The 15122-nt window shown below is 41.7% G+C and overlaps 1 protein-coding gene across 3 annotated transcripts in view; it reads left to right on the plus strand.

The window, feature by feature from the left end:
- LOC747774 (meteorin-like protein) overlaps positions 1 to 15122 on the plus strand; it is a 79768-nt gene that overhangs the window by 35900 nt on the left and 28746 nt on the right. For all 3 annotated transcript variants that reach the window (XM_054682597.2, XM_024353589.3, XM_063806565.1), the window contains exon 2: positions 2756 to 2918. The gene's annotated coding sequence lies outside the window, so the exon portion shown is untranslated. The remainder of the gene's footprint in view (positions 1 to 2755; positions 2919 to 15122) is intronic.

Raw genomic sequence — 15122 nt, forward strand, 5'->3', positions numbered from 1 at the left:
AACACTCAACTTGAAGAGTCTCCCGTCTGATATTCCTCTTTCTGCTCTTGCCCCCCTTCAAGGTATTTCTCCCAGAGAAGCCATTCATCATGCATTCATTATTCTCCATTCATTAATTCAACAAATATTTATTGTACGCTTACCACATGCCAGATTTATTTTAGGTTCTTGGGATATAGCAGTGAAAAAAAGTCCTTGGGCTTTACATACAGTGGGAAAATAAATAATATGGAAAATGTTAAAGGCAACATATGTGATCCAGAAAATTATAGCAGGGTGAAGGAAATAGGAAACAATAGAAAAGTTAGGGACTTCTGGCTATAGTATTATATAGGGCTGTCAAGGGTGCTATCTCTGATTAGCTTACATTGAAACAGAAACCCAAAAGACAGTAGAGGGCAGGTATGTTAATATCTGGGCAAGTATTCTAAGCAGAGGAAAAAGAAAATGCAAGGGCCCTGAGGCAGGATCATGTTTGGTATGTTTGAGGAATAGCTGTTCTGTTCCGTTGTGGCTGGAACAGAAGAAGGAGGGCGGGAGGGCGATGGAGAATGGTACATGATGGAGGTCAGATTATGTAGGGCCTTGTAGACTACAATGAAGACTTTGGCTTTGTTTTGGGTTGGTGGGGGACAAGGAAAGCTATTGGAATGTTTTAGTGACTTGATGTGACTTACTTTTTAATAGGACCATTTGGGCTGCTCAGCCCATGATGTTTAAAAACGCAATCAGGTCACTTCCACTGTTTAAAACCTTTCAATAGATTCTGGTTGTACTTAGAATAAAATCTAAGCTCCCTTAGCTATTATTATTATATTATTATTAAAATTGACATCCTTAATTCTCTATTACAGCAGTCTAATTCCTTCCTAATATGTACCTCACTAGTAACTATTATTATTATTGCTTTTTTGTTTATAATCTGTCTCCTCTACTTGAAAATATGTAGCCTGGGGATCTTGTGGATTTCCATACTAAATCATCCCAAGGCCACTTTGCTTTTGAGCTCTGTGTGTGTGTGTGTGTGTGTGTGTTTTGATCTCTTCTGTAATTTTTTTCCCCCTGATCTCACTGATTGTTATATTTGGTCAGTGACTGACCTCTAGCAATGATGGTGCCAGGGCAACTTTGTTGTTGAACTGTATGTTAAGGTTTGTTTTGGCTTGTCGGTTATATCAGTACTTATCAAATGAATTATCTGGGAAGAGAGGAGAGGATCTTATTAAAATACAGGTTCTTATTCGGTAGGCCTTGGGTGGGCCTTGAGGTTCTGCATTTCTTCCTTTCTCTTTCTTTCTTTTTCTTTTTTCTTTCTCTTTCTTTCTTTTTTTCTTTTTCTCTTTCTTTCTTTCTCTCTCTTTCTTTCTTTCCCTTTCTTTCTTTCTTTTTCTTTCTTTCCTTCCTTCCTTCCTTCCTTCCTTCCTTCCTTTCTTTCTTTCTTTCCTTCCTTCCTTCCTTCCTTCCTCCCTCCCTCCCTCCCTCCCTTTCCTTCCTTCCTTCGGACAGAGTCTCACTCTGTAGCCCAGGCTGGAGTGCCGTGGTGCCATCTTAGCTCACTGCAACCTCTGCCTCCCAGGTTCAAGCAATTCTCCCACCTCAGCCTCCGGAGTAGCTGGGACTACAGGCGTGCACCACCATGCTCAGCTAATTTATGTATTTTTGGTAGAAATAGGGTTTCACCACGTTGGCCAGGCTGGTCTCGAACTCTGGAGCTCAAGTGATCTCCCCACCTCAGCCTCCCAAAGTGCTGGGATTTCAGGTGGAGCCACCATGCCCAGCTGAGGTTCTGCATTTCTATCAAGCCTGCAGGTGATGCCCATGCTGCCAGCCCTTTGAGTAACAAGGGGGCTTTATTACCGAGCTTGGCTGAACATTGGAATCATCTGTGGAGCTTTAAAACTACTAATGCTGGGCTCTCAACCCCAGAGATTGCAATATCATCAGTCTAGAATACAGTTTGAGTACTAGGGTTTTAAAAAGCTTCGTAAGTGATTCTATTTTGTAGAAATATTGAGAACTACTAGATTGGATGATATTGAATCCAATTTTAAAACAAGGTGTAGCAATAAATGTTCTTCAGCGCTGTGATGCTGACTTTTTAGAAAGTCAGTTTTGTAGCTCTAGAAAGAATCTGGCTGCATCCATGGATGACCTCCAGATCTCCGCTTAGCATGACTGGGTAATTTCTCCAATGTCTCCAGCACATGCTGTCACTTAACAGCAGAAAGAGAATTCCTACTTTCAGGAGAAAAGTCATTCCTGAAGATTACAGTTAAAATATGCCTACAGATGATGAGGTTGTAGTAAATCAGTCCCCTTGCTCTCTGAGCTTGTTCTAAGTTACAGGAAGCAGAAGAAGCAGAGAAGCACTCCATTTCTTTTTTCTTGTAATCTCTAGCATGTTCACATGCATAGTTTCTGAGTCAGTAGCAAACTAAGAACTTCTTGTGTGATTCAAGCTAACCCCTCGATTATCAGAAGCAGATGTTTCAAACGACTGAAGATCAATGAGGCATATCCTATTTACAGGTTAATAATTGGCTACTAGATGCAGGTGCACCAAATGGTCTTAGAGACATTAGATAGGAGAGACAATGTCAGTGCTCCCCCTACCCTGCCTCCCCTAATCTAAAGCCTACTCTGTTTCTTTTATCAAGTGATTGGCTGTATGTTAACAGAGCCTGGGGCACTTTCCTGTTGAAATGCCTTTAATCCCAAGCAACTGGATTGATTTTTTTTTTTTTGGATGGTTTAGATTGGACGACTGATTATTGGACAGAATGGCATGTTGTCAACACCTGCGGTCTCCTGCATTATCAGGAAGATCAAGGCAGCTGGTGGAATCATTCTAACAGCCAGCCACTGCCCTGGAGGACCAGGGGGAGAGTTTGGAGTGAAGTTTAATGTTGCCAATGGAGGTATGTGGTTCAGTATATGCCTTAATAATCACGATTTCTTTCCTCTTATATTATTATAGTCTCACAGTGACCCTTTGATGATAGACAAGCAAGGTGCAGAGGACCTAGCTCAGAAAAATTTAGTGAGGTGCCCAAAGTGATCCAACAAAGAAGTGGCATGATGGGCTCATGAACCCATTTGGGTGGTCTCTTGGTCCCCTGTACTCTTCAGCATAAACTATTGAATAGTTGATGCTTATCTGATATGGAAGGACTCTGAATTTTAACATTAAAACATACCCTGAAGGTCGTTGTCTAAATGAAAATGACCCTCATTTTACACATGAACAAATCAAAGGCCTGAGAGGCTGAGTTACTGCTGAAGGCCACAGGGTTGATCAGGGTCAGATTAATGATTTTTAGCCCAAATCCTGGGCTCTCTTTTTCCTACAGTGTTGACTTTCTCTCAAAATCATAGAATTCTTTCACTTTTTCTTATATTCACAGCACTTTATAGTTTGGGGGTCCTTAGTGGAGGGGGTGGGATATATGTATGGAGTAAATTTCTTTTAAAAATTGAACACACAAAAAAATAGGGAGAATAAGAAATAGATAACATGTACCCATTATCTTGTTTTTCTATTTTGCTTATCTTTTTTTTTCTGAAGAATTTTAAAGCAAATTATCGCACAAGAACATTTCACACCCAAATATTTTTGTATGCATCTCTTAAAAAGAAAGACTCATTGCTGCATGACTGTGCTAACATACCTAACAATAATAACATTAATTCTCCAATATCACCTGAAAACTAATCTATAGTCAAATTTTTCAATAATCCCCAAAATATTATTATTTATAGCTGTTTTATTCAAATCAGGATACATCTAAGGATGCCATGCATTTGCTTGGCAAATCTCTTAAATCTCTTTTAATCTAGAATGCTGAGTTTGCATGAATGTGGGTAGGAGCCAAATTTTAACCAGCAACAGTTACCATTGTAAATTATTCCTCATCCCAGGCAAAGCAGTGCATTCTGAAGGGAAAACTTATTATCTATCCCTCCTTGTAGACGTTTTACACGTTATCCAAACAAGAAAGTGTATTCATGTTGAATATTTAAAAAACAATATTGTAACCACAAAGCAGAAAACTAAACCACCAAACCACAAAGGTAGACAACAATAGAGGAAGAAGAGAACAAATTATCTACAAAGTAACCAGAAAACAATTAGCAAAATGGCAGGAGTAAGTCTTTTACTATCAATAATAACCTTGCTGGTACATGGGTTCAACTGTCCAATCAAAAGATATAGAATGGCTGAGTGGATCAACAACAAGATCCAACTAGATGCTGCCTACAAGAGACCCATTTTTAAACTTTAAGAATAGGCATATACTGAAAGTAAAGGGATAGAAGGAGATATTCCATGAAAACAGACAGTTACCAAAAGAGAGCAGGGATGCCTATACTTATATCAGATAAAACAGACTTCCAGTAAAAAGCTGTTCCAAGAGACAAAGAAGGTCATGATTTAATGATAAAGAGGTCATCTTATCAAGAGGACATAACAATTGTAAACATATATGCATCCAAAATTGAAGCACTTAAATATGTAAAGCAAATATTAGTGGACATGAAGGAAGAAATATACAGCAATATAACACTAATAGGGGACTTCAGTACTCCACTTGCAACAATGGAGAGATCAACCAGACAAAAAATTAACAAGACAACACTAAATTTGAACTATACTTCAGACCAAATGGACCTACCAGACCTACATTCATCCAACAACAGCAGAATATACATTCTTCTCTAGCATACATAGAACATTCTCCAGGATAGACCATATGTTAGGCCACAAAATAAACCTTAACAAATTCAAAAAGATTGAAATCATGTCTAGTATTGTTTCCAACCACAATGGTGTGAAGCTAAAAATCAATAACAGGAGGAATCTTGGAAAATTTACAAATATGTGGAAATTAAACAACATGCTTATGATGAACTAATGGGTCAAAGAAGAAATCAAGAGGGAAATTAAAAAATATTTTGAGATTAATGACAATGGAAACACAATGTACCAAAACCTACAGTATGCAGCAAAGTCAGTTCTAAGAGAGAAGTTTATAGCAATAAATGCCTAGATTAAAAAAGGAAAAAGATCTAAATAAGTAGACTAACACTATGCCCCAAGGAGCTAAAGAAAGAACAAACTAAACCCAAAGTGAGCAAAAGGAAGGAAATAATGAAGATCAGAACAGAAGCAAATAAAATGTAGTATAGTAAAACTATAGAAAATATAAATAAAATCAAAAGTTGGTTCTTTGAAAAAATAAAATCTACAAACTCCTAGCTAGATTCACTAAAAAAAGCAGACTCAAATAAATAAAATCAGAAATGAAAGTGGAGACATTGCAATAGATACCTCAGAAATAAAAATGGTCATAAGGGATTATTATGAACAATTTTATGCCAACAAATTGGAGGACCTATAAGAAATGGATAACGTTGCTGCTACTCAGATACATTTTATTTCAAAAACATACACTAAGGTGTTGCTGTTGGATCTTTCCAAAAACATATTCACGCAGAACTTTCAATCACACTGAGCCATATTTGAACAATCTTTCAAGGTCAGCTCTGGCATAAGCTAACATTATACCATTTAACTCAGAAATTTCTTTAGTATTTGATTAATGGGTTTATGTTTGATATGTAATGTAATTTTCTAGTGCTAAATCAAGTGGTAATTTTGTTAGTCAAGTTGATTTAGTGGCTTGGGAAGAAAGCTTTTAATGTTCCCCTAATTTTTCTTACCTTTGACATGATCCTTCACATGTCTTATTTTGCTTAGTGATTTTTCTTTTTCTTTTTTTTTTTTGAGACAGGGTCTTACTCTACCACCCAGGCTTGAGTGCAGTGGTGCGATCACAGCTCATTGCAGCCTTGACCTCCCAGACTCAAGCTATTCTTCCACCTCAGCCTCCCAAGTAGCTGGTACTACAGGCACATGCCACCAAACTTGGCTAATTTTTGTATTTTTTGTAGAGACAGAGTTTTGCCAAATTCTCAGGCTGGTCTGGAATTTCTGGGCTCAAGTAATCCTGCCTTGGCCTCCCAACATGCTGATATTACAGACATAAGCCACAGTACCTGGCCAGTTTTCTTTTTTAAAAAATCTATTGGTTATTAATTTGAAGCCTTCCTTTTCATAGCTGTGCTCCTTAATTGGGAGCAAACATGAATGGACCACAACTTAGCCAATTTTCTATATACGATCTTTGCCATCCTGATTTAAAGGAATATTAATTCTTTCTTTTCCTCTTTCATTCCACAAACCTGTATTGACTACATCTAAGTTCTAAATGGTGCACTGGATGTTGAAAAAGTTGATGATGAGCAAGAACAAAATTCCTCCTTTCAGGAGACTTACAGTTCAATATGGGAAATATAATTTGTTAAAATATAAAAGTGCAATTGTGTTACATGCTGTACGAAGTACATGTTGACATGTGAGTATATAATAAATGGGCTGGAGGCCAGAGGATTGCCAAAGAGAATGGGCCTCCTGCTGAGATGAAAAGTTGAGCAGGGATTAGTTGACAAAAGTGGAGGGACGATCCTTTCTAGGCAGGAGGAAGAACATGTACAGAATCTCTGAGGTGTGATGCAACAAAGTCTATATAAAAAACTGAAGAAAGGTCTAATGTGGCTTAAATACAGAAGCTAGTAGGAGAGGAGTTGAAAAGAGGCTGGAGAAGTAGAAAGTGTCTGCATTCTGCAGGAACTTATATTGTATAAAAAGAATTTCTCTTTATTCTAAGTGCAATGTGAGTCATAGAACCCCACCCCTGAGGACTTTTGCAGTTTAAATAGCAATCTTGAGTAGTTTTCAAGTTTTTATTTTTTATAATTCTTCAGAATTCCTTTATTAAATAAACTCTTACATGAAACTCGAGATGGATGCATAGGTGGGTGGGCAGATGGATGGATGTATGGGTGGATGTTTGGATGAATGGGTGGGTGAATGGATGGGTTGGTGGGAGGGAGGGAGGTAAAACAATGGGAATAGTGTAGTTAAGCAGACACACCCTAGAGCCAGACTACAAAGGCTCGAATCCTTGCCTTGTCATTTACTAGCTGTGTGACCTTGAGTAGTCACTTAGACATTCAGAACTTCAGTTTCTCATCTGATGATGGGCATAGAAGTTGAAACCCATGTCATAGGAATATCGTGACTACTGCATGAGTGAATGTATGTGAAGCATTTATGATGGCACCTGGGGCAGTGGGTACTCTGTAAATGTTTCCTATTATTATTATTATTATTTGAGACAGAGCCTCACTCTGTTGCCAGGCTGGAGTGCAGTGGTGCGATCTTGGCTCATGCAACCTCCACCTCCCAGGTTCAGGTGATTCTCCTGCCTCAGCCTCCCAAGTAGCTGGGAGTACAGGCACACACCACCATGCCCAGCTAATTTTTGTATTTTTAGTAGAGACAGGGTTTCACCATGTTGGCCAGGATTGTCTCGATCTCCTGACCTTGTGATCCACCCCCCTTGGCTTCCCAAATTGCTGGGATTACAGGCGTGAGCCACCGCACCCAGCCTCCTGTTATTATTATTACTGCTGACTGAAGCTGGGGAGAATCTCCCCTGTCCCGACCAGTGCAATTCCTGAGACATCAGAGCTCCTGGGAAACATTGCTTTTAGGCCACTTAACTAGTTCCTTTTCTTATTTAATGGAGCAGATAATGAGGCCCAGAGAGAAGATATCACTTGCCCAGGCTCACACACAGGCAGATTTTGAACCCAGGTCTCCTGGCTCTTGGGCTTTGTGATTCTCAGAGATCTTTCTGCATGTGATGAAAATCAAGGCAGTACATGAGGAATTTGAGAAGGTCCAGCAACCCGTGGCTCTGACCTTGACTGAGCTGCTCTGTCTGCTTCCGGACCCCTCCAGGATGGGTCCAGAGGCCTTCTGCTAATGAAGTAGCAACTTGAACTCTCTTCTGGAGTGGCGATGGAGGTGGATGAAGGCAGTGAGCTATGAGCTTAGTTCACACTTGGACCATGTCTTAAGAGCATAGGATACAAGGTGTGACCTGCAGTACATGCAAAGTGCGGTGATTAATTCACAGATAAGCCTTGTCAGCTTCCCCTCATACCCTCCCTCTCACTCTTGCTCTGACATATTAGAGCAACTGTCTCTCTCCTCTCCAGAAAGATAGGCAATCACAGGCAGTGGTGCCCCTCTGATATTTATGTGGGATCTCCAAGGTGATGGAGGAGAGAGGCCTTTAGTTTGTATCAAAACCAGAAGAACTGTTTATCTTCTATCAGGTGACAACCCTTCATTCCTTTACTTAACACATTGATTAGCATCTGCTATGTGGCCATGTGCTAGGCTGGGCCACTTTCTGAGTCCTGCGAAGTCAGTTGCATAGTGTCCTGCACTTGAAAGTGCCCCGCATTCGGTTTAACACTCTGCTGTCACATTAATAACGATATCTTTACACTTCTGTTTTGTCAGCGAAGTCCTGTAGGACAAGGGGACATGCACAGGAGCAGAGGAGCCACATGTGATGTGTGTGGCTGCCGTTCCCTGCCGCCCCATTCACATAATCTTCTCCATGCCCCTGGAGAGCCATGCTGTGGGATGTGCAGGAAACTCAGCATGCTGTGAGTAGAGGCAGGAATGTTAGTCAGTGACTGAGTGAGCGGGGCACTAACCATCTGGAGAGGTCTCACTTTCCACTGAAACCAGAATGCGCTTGTACACAGAAAGAAGGCAATGACATTTGAAGAGACACAAATGACTGAGGAGCCCTGTTGTATCCTCTCTTATTGGAGTTACTTCCCTGTGCTAACCGACCCCTGTGTTGAGATGACATGAAAGGAAATGTCAGGACACTATGGCCACAGTGCCTGAGGGTGCCCAATCTCGTCTCAGAAGCTAAGCAGGGCCTGGCCTCATTAGTACTTGTATGGAACAAGGAAAGGGGAAGAGAGAGCAGCCTATAGCTCCTGTCCTTTCAGTCCTTCCTTAGTGTCCATGATCCCAAGGTAGAGAGTGTTGCTGGAGTGTGTGGGTGTCAGGAAGTGAGATAGAAAGAGCTGAGCTAGTTTTGTGCAGCTTATCTACTGGTTTAGCAAGAATGAAATACATACACATGGATGAGCTATGGAATGTGAATTGTGTAATTGTGTTGATTCTACATATGAGGTCAATGCTAATATTTTCATTTATACCTTGCATCCTACAATATAAAAACAAATGGTAAAAAGTCACGATAATTTAAATTTATTTTTTATTTTATTTTATCTTATTTTTTTTAGATGGAATCTCGCTCTGTCACCCAGGCTGGAGTGCAATGGCATAATCTTGTCTCACTGCAACCTCTGCCACCCATGTTCAAGCCATTCTCCTGCCTCAGTCTCCCGAGTAGCTGGGATTACAGGCACCCGCCACCACACCCAGCTAATTTTTTGTATTTTTAGTAGAGATGGGGTTTCACTATGTTGTCCAGGCTGGTCTCGAACTCCTGACCTCATGATCCGCCCACCTCAGCCTCTCAAAGTGCTGGGATTACATGCGTGAGCCATCGCACCCAGCCTTAAATTTGTTTTTTAACTTAGCATGACATTAAATAGCAAATAAAAATACCATGACAAGTCAAGTGAGAGAGAACACAGAAGAAAGGAAAACACCGTATATTTGAGCACCTTCAATGACACTTTTTCCTGCTCTTTGAACAGAAGCACTGCATTTTCATTTTGCCCTGGGCCTCATATGTTACGTAGCTGCTCCTGGTGTTAGGTACCCAGACGCACCACAAACGAAACAGATTCGTTCCCCACAGAGCTTATTAGTCTAGTGAGAGAAACATACTTTGAATAGTCCCAGAAATACATCATTATAAGATAAGTCTATGAAAGAAGTGTAGAGCATTCCTAATCTTGTCTCTGAACAGGGCAGACTTCTTGGAGGAAGTGAAATTTGAACTGTGATGTGAAGAATGAGCAGGAGTTAGTGAGGTGAAGAAGAGAGAAGGAGTGTTGCAAACACAGGTCAGTCTGTGCAAAGGCCCTGAGACACAAGGAGCCTAGAACCACGGCTCGAAGACAACCGTCTGGCTGGGGCATGGCTCGTCTTACAGATCACATTAAGGAACAAATAATTATGTTAAGAGTTATGGGCTGCCATTAAGGATTTGGATAAGAGAGTCTTACAATCACATCTGTGTTTTCTAAAGGCCTGACACTGATTGGTACATGGAGTACAGCCTGAAGGGAACAAGACTTGTTAGAAAGGAAGCTATTGACTGGGTGTGGTGGCTCGTGCCTATAATCCCAGCACTTTGGGAGGCTGAGGTGGGCAGATTACTTGAGGCCAGGAGTTCGAGATCAGCCTGGCCAACATGGTGAAACCCTGTCTCTACTAAAAATACAAAAATTAGCGGGTTGTGGTGGTGAGCACCCATAATCCCAGCTGCTTGGGAGGCTGAGGCAGGAGAATTGCTTGAATCTGGGAGGCGGAGGTTGCAGTGAGCCCAGGTTGCGCCACTGCACTCCAGCCTGGGTGACAGAGACTTCCTTTCCAAAATAAAAAAAGGAAAGAAAGAAAGAAGAAAGAAAGAAAGGAGGCTATTGCAGTAATGCAAGTGAGAGACCATGGTGGCTTAGGCAATGGTGGAGATGGAGGAATTTGGGGGAGTTGATTGGGTTCAAGAAATAGGCAGGAGGAAACACGATGGATTGGGTGGGAGTAGGGAAACAGATGAGAAGAGGTATCAGGAATGCTGCCTAGGTTTCTGGTCTGTGCCACTGTGTGGATGATGAGAGAATGTGTCAGTGGTGGAGGCCAAGGTCTGAAAGTGGAGGGGGGAAGAGTGAGAGAGAAAATTGTAAGTTTACCTTTATGTTCAGCTGAGGTCCTTTCGAAACATACAAGCAGCAGTATGAAGAATTCCATTGATATATTTGTCTGGGGCCCAGAGTGAGGTTTCAATAAGAAGAAATAAACTTGCTAGTAAAAATTGCAGACACAAAAAGGCTTGAACAGGCACTTCACAAAATAGATTATCCAAATGACCAATAAACACATAAGTACTCAACATCATTAGCCATTAGAAAAATGCAAGTTAAAACCACAATGAGATACCATTTCACACTAGAATGACTAAAATTTTAAAAGACTGACAATGCTAAATGTTCCCAGGATGCAGAACAACCAAAACCCTCATATATTATGGGGGACATGGAAAATTGTACAACTCCTTTGGAAAACAGGTAGTTTCTACAGAATTTCAATATATACATACGATACAACTCAGCCATTGCATTCCTATTTACCCAACAGAAATAAAATCATTTGTCTACTGAAAAATTTGCAAAATAATGTTCATTGCGGCTGTAGCCATTATAACCCTCAAACGGAAACAACCCAATGTGCATGGATTGTGAATAGATGACAAATGGTGGTCCATCTATACAATGGAATATTGCTCTTCAACAGAAACAAACTACAGGTCCATGTAACAACATGATGAGTGAAAGAAGTCAGATGCAAAAAAGTACATATGTATGATGCAATTTATATGACACTCTAGGCAAAACTAATCCTTAGTGATGAAATCAGATCTGAGGTTGCCTGGGGCAGAGATGGGGGTAGCTGACTGCAAGGAGGTGTGGGGAGGGTTGTGAATTTTGGGGAGTGATGGAGCTGCTCTGTATCTCAATTGTGATGTGGTTACACAACTGCATGCATTTGTCAAAACTCACAGAACTACACTCTAAAATGTATACATTTTACTGCATGTAAATCTTACCTTAATTAAAAATTAAAAAAATTGAAGATGTGGATTTAGGTAAGATTCACTAAGTGATAAAGATAGAGTTGAGTTACAAGAGAATTGCTATCTCCATCTTGCATGGGAGAAAAATGAAGCTCAGAGAAGTGAAGTGGCTTCCCAAGATCACACAGCTACTAAGTAGCACAGCTGGGGCTCAAAACCAGAGCCATGTGATCAGATGGCCCATATTCTTTTTGTTCCTTCCCATCAACAAAGACCAGGCCCATGGCTGAGCATGATGGCCAAGCAGGGAGGAGGGCCAGCTCCTCTTCAAGGAAGAAAACAGCGTGCTGTTCTTTATATATGTAAATGATGTTCTGTTCCTCACCCATCATCAATCACACAGGTACTTAGGTTGCAAGGTGTGGGGACTGCCATGGTGATGATGGCTCTCCCCACCAGTCCTCAATGGGAATACCAGCAAGACGCCAGGCCACAGTAAGGGATTCTGTCTGGGCCCTCCAGACACCCAGAGGGCCACGATGAGATCTACTCCAGAGGAGTAATTGTACCCTGCCCCAAACTACCAGGGATCTTGACACTGACATAGCTCTTTATACTTTCCAACTCCAGAAGTATTAACTGGGAACAACTACATTTTCCAGCCCTGAGCTTGTGGACCAGCTCCAGATCTTGTGATCTGGTCTCTCCCTATGACTGTTACAACTGCCTCAAGATGGCTTACTCTGCCTCCCGTCCCATCCCACTCCTAATCGCTCCCCACACTACTACAAGAGGGACTTCCTTATACCTTATACAAAAGTTAACTCAGATAGATCAAATACTTAAATGTAAAACCCCAAACTATAAAAATCCTAGAAGAAAATCTAGGCAATACCATTCAGAACATAGGCATGGGCAAAGATTTTATGATGAAATTGCCAAAAGCAATTTCAACAAAAGCTAAAATTGACAAATGGGACATGATTACACTAAAGAGCTTCTGCACAGTGAAAGAAACTATCTTCAGAGTGCACAGGTAACCTACAGAATGGGAGAAAATTTTTGCAATCTATTCATCTGACAAAGGTCTAATATCCAGAATTTACAAGGAACTTAAATAAATTTACAAGAAAAAAACCCATCCCCATCAAAAAGTGGGCAAAGACATGAACAGACACTTCTCAAAAGAAGACATTTATGCGGCCAACAAACATGTGAGAAAAAGCTCAACATCACTGATCATTAGAGACATGCAAATCAAAACCTCAGTGAGATACCATTTATGCCAGTCAGAATGGCGATTATTAAAAAGTCAAGAAACGCAGATGTTGGGGAGGCTGTGGAGAAACAGGAATGTTTTTACACTGTTGGTGGGAATGTAAATTAGTTCAACCATGGTGGAAGACAGCGTGGCAATTCCAGAACTAGAAATACCATTTGACCCAGGAATCCCATTACTGGGTATATATCCAAAGGAATAGAAATCATTCTTTTATAAAGACACATACACACGTATGTTTATTGCAGCACTATTCACAATAGCAAAGACATGGAACCAATCCAAATGACCATGAGTGATAGACTGGATAAAGAAAATGTGGTACATATACAGCATGGAATACTATGCAACCATAAAAAGGAATGAGATCATGTCCTTTGCAGAGACATGGATAGAACTGGAAACCATCGTCCTCAGCAAAATAACACAGGAACAGAAAACCAAACACTGCATGTTCTCACTCATAAGTGGGAGCTAAACAATGAAAGCACATGGATACAGGGAGGGGAACAACACACACCAGGGCGTGTTGTGGGGGTGAGGGGAGGGAGAGCATCAGGACAAATAGCTAATGCATGTGGGGCTTAATACCTAGGTGACGGGTTGATAGGTGCAGCAAACCACCTTGGCACACATTTACCTATGTAACAAGCCTGCACATTCTGCACATGTATCCTAGAGCTTAAAATAAAATAAAATAAACCCAAGGAGGTAAAGACAAGAGGGAGAGAGGGGAAACAGAAACAAGGAAGGACAGTGCCAGAAGAGGAAGTCAGGCAGAAGAGGGAAGGAAGGGAGAGGAGGAGTGCACAGGAGAGCTGGACAGAGGAAGGCCTGGCGGGGCCACTCTGGTTCTCCGGCTCTTCTTTGCCTGGCCAACACCCAGAGAACCCTGCTCCCCTGGGAGCCGGGACCACATCTGCCCTTCTGTGTGTCAGCCAGGGGCATCTGGTGTCCGGCAAGTGGCAGCTCCCTCATCATCCTGTCTGATCCAAATTCAACCCACATTCAGCCAGGTGACCATGGTGGCTTCTCCCCAGGGTGGAGGTCTGTCCTGAGGCTGTCTGCACTTCCCAATGGAGCTGGCTTTGAACCCACTGCTCTTGCCTCTCTTTCCATCCCCTAGAAGGCTGGCTGCCCCTGGGGATGTTTTTGCACCAAGCCACTTTCTCCAGCTGGGGACTAGCATCAGGAGAACTCCTTTCTGTCTCCTAGGTCTGGAATGAAATGACGAGAGTGACCTTGGTCAAGTTTGACTGCTCTGTATCCAGCCATCCTCATGTATAAAGAGGAGGAAAGGAGAGGCACTTCTGTTACTACCGACCAGTTACTAGGTGTGACATTGTGCAGGTCACTGCACACACTTAAAGCAACCAGATGTATATCCATAGTCATCGGTGTTTTATAGAACATAGGAATAGACTCACAGTCCATTCCCCTCCTGCAGGACTACATATTCTATCGTAAAGGACGTGTCAAGGAAGAGCGTGTTAAAGTTCTGACTCTGGAGGTCCGCCAGCCAGAAAATGGCCTCCAGCCTCCCAGTCTCTTCCTGCTCGTCAGCATAACCATCCTCCATCCATGAATCCCCACGGCTCACTCATTTTCTCTGCCGGTACTTAGTGAGCACCTCCTATGACCTGGGGATACAGCAGTAAATAAAACAGGCAAACACATTGGAGAGAAAGAAAGCCTGGGAGGCTGAGGTAGGTGGATCATTTGAGTCCAGGAGTTCAAGACCAGTCTGGGTAACCTGGTGAAAGCCCGTATCTACAAAAAAAAAAAAAAAAAAAAAAAAGACAATGTGGTGTGTGCCTGTAGTCCCAGCTACCTCGGAGGCTGAGACAGAAGAACCTCTTGATCTGGGGAGGCAGAGGTTGCAGTGAGCCGAGATCATGTCACTGCACTCCAGGCTGGGTGACAGAGAGAGAACCTGTGTCAAAAAAAAAAAAAAAATAGGAAGAAGGAAGAAGAAGAAAGGAAATATGGCATGTTGGGGATGGGGATGGAAGTGGGTTGCAATTTTTAAAAGGGTAGCCAGGGAAATGCTTACTGAGATTTTTAAGTACAAGTCTGAAGGAGGCAAGGGAGTGAGTCAAACATATACATGCAGGAAGGGCTCTCTAGGAGGAGAAAGCAGT

Source organism: Pan troglodytes, chromosome 2 (genome assembly GCF_028858775.2).
Source record: "Pan troglodytes isolate AG18354 chromosome 2, NHGRI_mPanTro3-v2.0_pri, whole genome shotgun sequence".
NCBI classification, from domain to species: Eukaryota; Metazoa; Chordata; class Mammalia; order Primates; family Hominidae; genus Pan; species Pan troglodytes.